The sequence below is a fragment of the Lemur catta genome, chromosome 11 (genome assembly GCF_020740605.2).
Source record: "Lemur catta isolate mLemCat1 chromosome 11, mLemCat1.pri, whole genome shotgun sequence".
NCBI classification, from domain to species: domain Eukaryota; kingdom Metazoa; phylum Chordata; class Mammalia; order Primates; family Lemuridae; genus Lemur; species Lemur catta.
This window is the reverse complement of record NC_059138.1, coordinates 94731261-94738924: the sequence shown is the minus strand read 5'-3', so window position 1 is coordinate 94738924 and position 7664 is coordinate 94731261. Positions and strand designations below refer to the sequence as shown.

The 7664-nt window shown below is 39.0% G+C and overlaps 1 non-coding gene across 1 annotated transcript; it reads left to right on the top strand.

The window, feature by feature from the left end:
* The first annotated feature begins 1954 nt into the window (after nucleotides 1–1954).
* LOC123647876 lies at nucleotides 1955–2086 on the top strand. The gene has a single exon (XR_006738405.1). It is a non-coding gene; the product is annotated as a small nucleolar RNA SNORA31 (small nucleolar RNA).
* The last annotated feature ends 5578 nt before the right edge of the window (nucleotides 2087–7664 follow it).

Below are 7664 nucleotides of genomic sequence, written 5' to 3'. Positions count from 1 at the left end.
TTGCCAGTTTCATCACTTTGCCCTTTTCCTTTTGTAACTCATTTCACTTGTAATCACTGGCCTTTGCCATGTGCTTTGAAATACTCGAAAGCAGGAATCATAGCAGACTATTTTGTTGCTGTGTCCTCAGCATGTATGTTGCATGAAGCTTAGCACAAAGTAATGTGCACATTTGTGAATGAATTAATGACTACATAAAATAAAGTGTTGCACTCTTTCTCTACTAAATGAAATCACATACCACATAATGAAATAACTCCTCAGGCATTCTCAGGACCTAAATATTGATATAGAATATATAAATAATATTTTATATAATTGTAAAAGTATAAATCACACCTGCCTTTTATTTTTCCAGGCTTTCTGAGAATACAGTGTGAGGGGAGCTCTTCCTTCAGATGTGACACGGAAGGTGTTAGGGAAGTGTGTGATTGCCAGAGTCTGGAAGCCCTGTTCCTGCTGAAATACTGTGTGTTTTGTTGAAAACAAAAATTGTCTAAATACCCATGTTCACAACCACAACACTGAATGGTATTTTTCAATATGTATCCCTCCATCTCCATCACACCTTCCTTCCTACCAAACGTCAATTTCTCAAACTAAATGTAAACAGCCTTATCCTGATCCAGATTGTGAGGCTGAGGCTGCAGAGCTGCCTGCTGCCGCCGGGGGAGACCTTTGGAATACTAATCACGCCCCGCCCCGGGCTCTGCGGGAGCTGCTTCCCCTAATGTTCTGGGAGAGAGGTAGTGCGTGTACCTAGCTGCAGGTGCAGAAAGCAAAGGCATAACGACACCAATTTGAAAGCTTTCCTGACTGAGACAGCACTGGGACATTTTCAGAATCATGTTATCTCTGTATTAAAAATCTATCCTCATTCTATTATTTGGGCCAAAGCAGGGCAACTTGCCAATAACTTTGGGCCCGTGGCATAGGCTTTGTAAGGAAAAAGAAAAGCAGCATTGATCGCCTAATGGAAACTCAGGCTGACTCCACAGTCCCGCCTGCCAGTTTGTCAATTATTTTTCATGGTGAGCCTCTTCTTTCGGATAAGTAACCCTGTGCCTTTTCAGATAGGAAAAAAGAAGGTTCATATGCTCTTAAAATAAACTGATATCCAGAAAACATGTTTAGCATCATGATTTTGGCTGATCTGTACTCTTTTTCCTACAAAGTAAAATAGATTGCTCCAGACCTAATTTAGAAAAGGTTAATGTTTCTTGTAAAGAGTTTTTAAAATATATTTGTTTTCGTATCTGTAACTCCGTATGTTTTGAGAGACTTCCTTTTTATAAAAATTACCTAAAGGTTATTTAAAAATACTTTCTACAAGGTTAAAATTATTTTGATTTTGATCAAGGTAAATTCAGCTATGTTGAGTATAAACTAAGAAACAATGTAGATGTGTTTTTCATTAAAGTAATAACTGGACCCATTGTGGTTTTAGAAATGTTAGCTCACATACTGTCTATTCTCTCCAAGCAGTTTTTATATATGTTCAACCACAAGATACCTCTGTTTAGTTGTATTTTATTAGACTGGTACATAAAATAAGGTGACAAATAATAATCTTGTAATTTATCCCCCAATTTCCAGATATTTGTTGTGATTCAAAATTTATGTAGAGCCTGAATGAATAATGACATAGTAGAAGAAGCTAAAGGAATCATACTGAATGATCTGATGTGTTCTAAAATATATATAAAGCAAGTTGCTGTTAGAGTAAGTGTTTTTATTGGGAAAAACTTCCTCATTCATTTATTTATTCAGCAACTGTTTCTGCATTATTCCTGTACTCACCATTTTGCTAGCCCTAGAAAAGAAACACATCATATGATCGTTGCTCACTATAATGTTATAATATACACAGAGCAATTATATTCTCTTAGTACTTTAGGATTTGGTCACAAAAATGCACAGTATAAAAATAGGATGCAATAAGTAGGAGAACAAATACATCTATTTGGCAAATCTGGAGTAGTTACTGTCTGCTGCTAAGATTTCCACTACAGATGTAAGGAAAAAATGCTTTTGTGCTTTTTGTCTGTCTCGCTGTGGCAGCCAAGATTGAAAGGGGAATACAAGAGTATAACATGATAATATGGGCAAAAATATGGAGAGAAAATTTTTGCAACTTAGATATAACATTGTAACCATGAAAATACCAGCTACCACATCCTACTATTGAAAAAAAGTTTTCATATATCTTTGATAACGATTGTAGTTCGAGAAGCCATTTAGTTCTGCAATCTCATTCCTTGAGATAAAACATTTGTACCATATATACACGTTCATCACAAGCATAAAACAAGCTACAAGGAAGATTTCTGAAGCCTAAGAATCTAAATAGTGTGTGGATGTAACAGTAAAGATAAAATATAACTTTCCACAGCTTTTTCAGTAAGGTATTCTGTGAAGTCCTGTTTCTAAACTATATAGATTTTTATTATTTAGATTATGAAAAGAAAGTAAAGCTTATTTTATTTGTTCAGATTTGTTTCTTTTCTTGGGGAGAATTTATGATGTTTGAAAGGTTCAATAACCCTTCCAACAAAACCCCTGTATTTATCGAGAGAACAGGAGCAGGACGACACAATAAACAAGTTCCCTGTGAGGCGCAGCCCTCCCTGCCGCAGGGAGCTGCAGGCAGCGCTCACTTTGGTAAACTGAGGAGCGGCCCAGTTCGGTGTCTGCGCCTCTGCTTCTCTAGCTAGGCCTGTGCCCTCCAGGTTTGTCCTCCTAGGTCACTGCTAGCCCTTACCCTGCCACACACAGACTGAACTTTCAGGAGACAGTCACTCCAAAGCAGCACATTATACTGCAAATTTTCTTTCTTTTAGTTCATGCTCTGAGCCACTGCCCGACTCCCTGACTGTGTGACAATACCCTGGCAAACCTCTGAGAAGTTCTTACCCACTCTCCTCAGGGGAGTTTGCATTTGGCAGAAAAGATCCTAAAGCTCTATAAAGCAATGAGAAATGAATATCAGTTGGTGATTTTCAGGGAGCTTCAAAAAGGAAATATTGAAAAGAATTGCTGTGAGCCAAACCCGACCTGCCTCTGAAGGCGGAGGAGGTGGCGTGGGCGGAGAGCTGGGGCCTCCTCGCAGGGGACTCGAGTGCCCAGCCGTGCTGTCCTCTTAGACGCTGCCGCATTCAGTGTGACGTTTCCCGTGATATGCTGTACTTATTTTTATTTTAACTTGATAGGGATGCAGAAAGATTTTAAAGCCTGTTCCCTCATCAGCGCTCAAGTAAGTTTTGGAAACTAAATTAGATTAAATAGAATTGAACTAATTTCTTCACTGCAGAAATTTTCAGGGGATCCAAAAGAGTAAAGGAAATACATGATGAGACGGTTTCCAAAACTTGTTTACCATGGTACTTATTCGTGTGTGTGTATAAATGTGTATGGCATCAATTAATCTCTCAGAATTGATTTTCTGTGAAATAAGAAGCCATGGGCCAAGATCCAGGTAGATATAGATTTTTAAAAATTCTTTTTCATCTCCATATTTACTTTGTGTGGCCTGTGCTGTCTTTGTATTTGCTCACTTACTGATGATGAAAGTGGTAGAAAAAACTTGTGGCTTTGAGCAATATCCCTGCTAGCAGGACCTCTGGAGGCCCTGATTCAAACGCTGATTTCCAAATGCAGCTTTGGTGAAACTAAGAAGGCCAGAAAACCACAAGCTTACATGAGAATCACACAGGAGCTCTGAGAACAAACATTTCTGAATTGTGAGTGACACTCATGTTTGTAGAGGTACATGTGCGGCCTTTCTTGATTATGGAGCCTCCTCTCTCATTGCAGAATATCGGGGGTCGTGGTGATGGATTCAGGATAGGTGGGACAGGTGGAGTATAGGGATTTGGGCTGCGAATGTTCACCCTTTTGGATTGAGCTTGTAACGGCAAAACTGGGAACCAGTTTGCTGATACGAGAGCTGTGAACAAAAGATCTTCCTAAGATGATGTGCACCAGACTGGGTTCTGGCCTCATCTCATCACTTTGTATGCCCAGGGAGGTCATGATTAGAAAGCCAAGCATCCCTCTCCTAAGAGTAGAACGTTGAACTGCAGGAAATCCAAAGTGAGAGAGATTTTGTTTGGCAGATGGGACAATTTTTCATTTCTCAAGTCACAGCCCATGGGCTGCATCACCAGTGTGACTCGACAACCATTCTTTTTTACCTAGACTTGTGTTGTGCTGTGTGCTGATTATGTAAATTAAAGACAAGCATTACAGTTTGTCGGTGACAAGGCATTCCAAGGGAATAGGCTGAGAGGGCTAATGAACTTCTTGAAATGTTAGAGATGAAGATCTCTTTGAACTTCAAAAAATCAATTAAGTTTGACTTTGTTATATTTGGCTGCAGACAGGAAAAAGCTTCAGATAGAGTAATCAGAAATAACATCTACTTAACATTTAAATATATACTAAATTTGATTGGAGACAATTGTATGTCCTCTAAAAAAAGATCATAAGTATTCAGAGATTCTGTAGAGGTTAAAACCCTCTAGATAAATAACATCACAATTGTAATGTTAATAATCTGCTATCTCTCCTTTAAGAAAAAATGAAATTAAAGATATTACCATTGTATAATTTACATATGCCAAATAAGTTCATCTAAATAGTAACAAAATCTTTACTAATTGAAGAATGTGTACAGAATTGCAAAATATAAACTTAACCTATAGCTTAAAAACGTCTGTCCAGCTGAATAGCAGCATGTATTTTATCTCATGACAACTGTGTTCAATGCATGTTAAAGAAAATTAATAAGATATGATTCCTATTCACAAGAAATTCACAGCTGATGAAGTGAATAATACATATTCTGTTAATTACAGCACAGTAAGACCTATATGTAGCATGCTTTGTTGGAGAAAAAGAAAACAGACTTCATTACTTGCTAGCTGGGTAGATTTTTTTGATATTTTCTTTGTTCATTAAGACAATAGGAAGATTTTACTTGTTTTAAGTTACTGTGATGCTCAAGTGAGTGTAAAATACATATATATATTTCAAAGTATTGATATATAAAGGTAGTTCCAACTATCAATTACAACCACTTTGACTTAAATAAATGTTGATATGCAAAATGCCATGGGGTGCCAATACTAGAATTCTTTGTTATCCAAGCGATTCAAAGGAACTGACTTAAAGAAAGCTTCATAGAGGAGGACATTTAAGCTAAGTCTAAAAAGATAAAAATAGAAGAATTTTACAAAGTAGATAAGACATGTTGAGGAGAAAGACTCATATATACAAAATATGAATCATTATTCTCCAATATTATCCTTTTTCTGATTCAAATTAAGTCAGTGCTTGTAGAGAAGCTTACTAAGCATTCAAATGAAGAGTTTGGTGAGGAAACATCTGGCAGCAATATGTTTGGCTGTGGCTGAGCTGGACCCAATAATATCATGGGAAAAGGAGATGAGCAATGAGTTGCTCCATGTGATTTGTGAGGTGCCTACATGAGAACCAGTTCAGCTAAGGAGGAAGACATCTGCAGAGGGGTTGCTGGGGTAAGCCAAGCCTGCAGACTAAGCAAGTCTCAACCCTGCTCAGAACTCCAGTTGTCCTTGAACTATGCAACGATCTGGGTAACTCACTCTCCAATGGGGCTTCCACATGTTTCAGATTGGCTTGAAGGAACATGGCATGTTATATGTGCCATGACATATAACATGTGACAACTCAAGAGCATGTGACAACTCTGGTTGTACCTCTGCCCATGCAAGAGCTGCTAGTGGTGGGACAGGAGGTTGGGAGAACACGTTTAGATGCCACAAACAACTTTACTGAATTAATTCCTTTCCTAATTCTGTTTCTTGGAGATGTTTACTTCTTTTCAGACACATCTTGTATCAAGCATATATGTGACTTACACCAGTGAAACTACCTGGCAGATCTGTTACCGGGGCTGACTTCCCCTTTCCTTGATGACCCTAATGTGTATCACCATACTTAAGCAAGTTAGGTACAATGAAAATAATTGAATGCTTTGATCAACAAATTTTGTGATATGACTTTTAGAACAGCTTCCACAATTGCATATCCAGTCATTGATTCTGTGAAATCTGCAAACCCCCCAATCTTCAGGTTGATGGAAGAACCTGTCAAGTAACTACTTTCTTCTGGAATTTTCCAAGTGTGAGCCTATCGGATTTTTAAAGAATTTATTCTAACAGATGATCATTGAATAGTATTTCCAATCTCCATAGCTATTACCTTGTATTCCATCTTCTAACCAAGTTTTCTGAAAGACAATTACAGATTTTGTATAGAGCAATTGCTTCTAAAGTATGTTCATATTTTTAAAAGATGCATTGTCTCCTTATCATCATCTCCCTATTATTTGGCCCCAAAGACAATGCTATATATTTAAAATTTTTGTAGTGCCACCCCAATTCCAGGGTTAGATTTCTGTGTTAGGTATCTATTGCATCAAAAATTACCCTGAAACTTGGTGGTTTAAAACAGGAGTGATTCACAATTTTTCATGATTTGTTGGATTAGCTGATGATCTCACCCGAGCTCACCCTTGGGGGTACATCCAGGTACACGGTAGACCAGACTTGAAGACCCAAGATGGCAATACTGGCTCAGTTCTTCTTGAACAGCCTCAAGTCCTAGACACCTAGTAAACTAGACCTGCTGCCTTATAAGACTGGCTTAGAAGAGAGGAACAAGACAAGCTGCAAGGTGTCTGATATGGACTGAATTTTGTTCCCCTCAGATTCATATGTTGCAGCCCTTACTCTCAATGTGGGTGTATTTGGAAATGGATCCTTGAAGAGGTAATTAAGGTTAAATGAGGTCATGAACATGGGGCCCAAATCCAACAGGACTGGTGTCCTTATAAGAAGAGGAAGGGACACCAGGGGTTCTCGTGCACAGAGAAAGGCCATGTGAGGGCAGAGGGAGAAGGCAGCTGTCTGCAATCCGAGGAGACAGGCCTCCAGAGAAACCAAACCTGTCAGCACCTTGATCTTGAACTTCAAGCTACCAGAACTGTGAGAAATAAAGCTTTATTGTTTAAGCTACCCAGTCTGTGGCAGCTGTTATGGCAGGTATCTTTGTCTGTTTGTGCTGCTAAATCAAAATACCTGAGAATGGGTGATTTATAAAGAATAGAAATGTATTTCTCATGGTTCTGGAGGCTGGAAAGTCCAAGATCAAGGCACCAGCAAGTTTGGTGTCTGGTGGGGGCTGCTCTTTGCTTCAAAACGTCTCCTTGTTGCTCTGTCCTTGGAAGAGGGCAAATGCTGTCATATGGCAGAAGGGACAAAAGGGCCTCACTAGTTCCTTCCAGCCCTTTTATAAGGTTGCAATCTCATTCAGGAGGACAGAGGCTTCAGGGCCTAATGACCTCCTAAAGGCCCCACCTCTTCATACTGTTGCATTGGGGATTAAATGTCAACATGAATTTTAGAGAGAGCACAAGCATTCAAACCATAGCAGCGACCCCAACAGACTGATACAGCATCTTACAGCTCAGATTCAGAAGTCACTTCTGCTGTATGCTTTTGATGAAAGCAAGTCACAGCCTAGCTTCAATTCAATGAGTGGGGGAATAACCCCACCTGGGAAGTGCAGGAGCTGAAAAGTCACACTGCAAAGAAACATGGGAGAAATTGCTGTGGCCACCT